This window comes from Halyomorpha halys, unplaced genomic scaffold (assembly GCF_000696795.3).
Source record: "Halyomorpha halys isolate HHAL.00 unplaced genomic scaffold, Hhal_1.1 Scaffold143.1, whole genome shotgun sequence".
Taxonomy (NCBI): Eukaryota; Metazoa; Arthropoda; class Insecta; order Hemiptera; family Pentatomidae; genus Halyomorpha; species Halyomorpha halys.
Genome location: NW_027114557.1, coordinates 128,608 through 131,603, shown reverse-complemented (window position 1 = coordinate 131,603; position 2,996 = coordinate 128,608). Strand labels below are relative to the sequence as shown.

General features: G+C 29.0%; 1 protein-coding gene across 2 annotated transcripts in view; it reads right to left on the bottom strand.

The window, feature by feature from the left end:
* The window catches only part of Shab (Shaker cognate b), a 153,754-nt gene that overhangs the window by 58,478 nt on the left and 92,280 nt on the right, over positions 1-2,996 (bottom strand). The window lies entirely within an intron of this gene.

Here is a 2,996-nt window from a genome sequence, read left to right as displayed (position 1 = left end):
ATTTTAATTAATTAAATTTTTGTATCACTTGGAAAGTTATTTTTTTTATTATTTCATTTTCTCAATTATTTTTTTTTATGTGATATTTATTTCAGGTCCTCCGTTATTTTTTTGTTTATTTTATCTCGAACCAGCGAACATTACCCTCTGGGGAAGAGGTCGGTTTTCACATACGAAACACCCCTCGCCCCAACAACATATATGTTTCTTATCTACCCATACCTTTCAGGAATGTACCTTACACAGTGTTATGTTTATACATGTATGTATTTCACAACCCTTCTCACTCATTTGATTACGTCTATGTAAATAAATCGCGACACGGTTTTAAGATAAAAAGTAGATAATATAATGTATATAATGAAAAGTTGGCCACCCTGTTATTTATGCTGTTGAAAATTTTTAAATCGATATGGTTCCTCCACCAAAACATTTAAAGAGTCCATTTTTAAATTGGAAGGAATTCTTTGTATTGAAAAAGAAAGGAATACAATGCCGTAGAAGAGCTAGAGGCAAGCTTTTTCAATTTTATAGTTGAATAAAACACGAAAAGTATAAAATATGCCTTTGATCGTTTTTCCACTGTATCCTTTTGCAGTTGATTACACTACATACTTTTTTCAGATTGGATTAAAGAAACTCTTAAAGGAGGAAGTTAAAAATAGTATTAGTCAAAACTTCAAAGCGTTAGTAAAATAGTACATCATGTGAAGTACTTAATTTATTTTGGTGATTTTCTGTGTAATGTTATTATTCTCAGATGAAAAGAAATGGTTACCATTAAAATTTTTCAATTGTTAGAACTTCTGTGAGGCTTATTCAGAATACTTCTGTCGATTTTTAGCCAGCTTCTTATACCTGCTTATCTTAGTCGATAGCTTTTACTGGAGTTCCGTTTTTATTTATTTATTTTTTTAAGCTAAACTAATATTTTTTTTCACTAATACCAAAAAGCATTTTTTTAAAAATATTACTAACTCCGGTTATGTTTATTATTTATTATTAATAAGAAAAATAAAAAAGAATATTATGGACAGAAGATGCGGTCAGCAATGATACACAAATAAGTTGAACTTATTTATACGTTTCGACCTAAATATCAGGCCTTCATTAGGACTTCTTTTGCACATTTCACTGTGTTAATTTATATTTTTCACTATTTACATATTTTTAATCATTACTTTCATATTTTATTTTTTAAATTTCAATTTCTCATTATTTAAATTTTCTCCTGCACCTTACATTATGTTTAGGGACGTGATAGCCGTGCAGGTTGGGGCGCAGGTCCCAGTGCGCTCGGTTCGGAACGTTGTGGGTTCGATTCCCACCTGGGGCGGCAGTGAAATATTCATTTTTCGGCTTTCCGAAGAATGAATCTTGACACTCCTATCTTGGTTAGTACACGGCGACAACTCAGGTAGCCGGCAGGGGTTGGCAAAAAGGACCACTAGGCCCACTTGCCGGACTTGTTCCCCCCACCAAATACCAGTACCAGTACAAGTACATTATGTTTATTTCTTTATTTACATGATCACTGTCACATTTTTAATGATTTTTTTATAATTTGTTTCGTATAATTCATAGCTCTTCAATATTATATTTTATCTTATTTTAGTATCATCTACTATCAACTTAATTTATTGTTACATGTTTCCATTTTTTTTTTTTTTATTTTTTATTATTTTATTTTTATTTTCTCTGAATTAAGGTTGTTGTCTGGTTTCAGTCATGATAAAGCCCTGAAATCCAGGTCGAAACGTAGACAAAAATTAAGTTTTACTTATTTGTGTATCATTACTGCACATACCCCTCGACCATCTACGGACAACTATAAACACATTCTTTTTTTTTTCGTACCCTTCATTAAAGTAGAACTAATACTTCATAATGAATACATGAATTGTATTATATGTACTTTACTGAATCCTCTCCCATTGATTGCCTTGTGGTATTATAAGATGTTGAACTAAAAACATCTCAAAATAAATCTATTAAAAAATAACGCACATTCTTACTCATTGCATTGGAAGAGATTGCAGAATTTTTTACTTTGTTCTTAAGAATAAAAAAGAAACAAGTTCCTAAAATCAAAGTTGAATTTCAGTGTAGTATTTCGTGTAAAAAATTTTAATAACTAAAACATTTTCTAAGTTTTTGAATTTAATAATCTTCACACCTTGGTTAAATTAATCAATTATTGTATTAAAATTTAATAATTATTAGTTTAATGATTTCATTTTTTAACTCTTACTGGTTTCGGGACCAAAAAATTCTAATTTTTGGAAAAAAATTTGATGTCAGAAATACTATCCATGATCGATTAGATATCCTTATGACTTCAAATGTTTCGATAGTAACGATTATCGAACGATCGTCAATCCTACCAGATATGTTTTAATTGATAAATTATTTATTTGATGTGATTAATGAGCTTCATGTTCATTTCACTTGTTTAGGTGGCCAACCGGCCCCAGCCACTTCTTGAGCATTTTTCTGAACCACGAGATTCATTGCACATTTAGAAAATATATTTATTTTATAATGGCCAAAATAGGTGACAATTAAACGTGTATCCATATATTGAAAAATTAACTGTCGAAATTATTAGAAAAAAATAAAGTTGATTTAAAAATAATATTCTTGGAAATATATGACAGATATTGCTTGTTTTATATATGAGTTTAGAGTACTGAGCTCGCAGAATAATTAAACTATCTATATACTGCGAACTTATGAACGTATACATTTAATTGCTTATCATAGTACATTTAATGTAACAGCTTTCACTCTTAAGTCGAAAAATATATTTTTTTTTTATGTTATTTTTATTATGTAATTAGTTTTTAGTGCTATATATTTCTTTACGTTTAGTATTTCTGAGGGTTTAGTAATATCTTTGTTTGCATGTAACAAAAATAGAAAAAACAATTTTTCAATCCAAAAAAAAGGTCTATAGTTGGTTTAAATCTAATATAGGGATATATTATTTTATATGC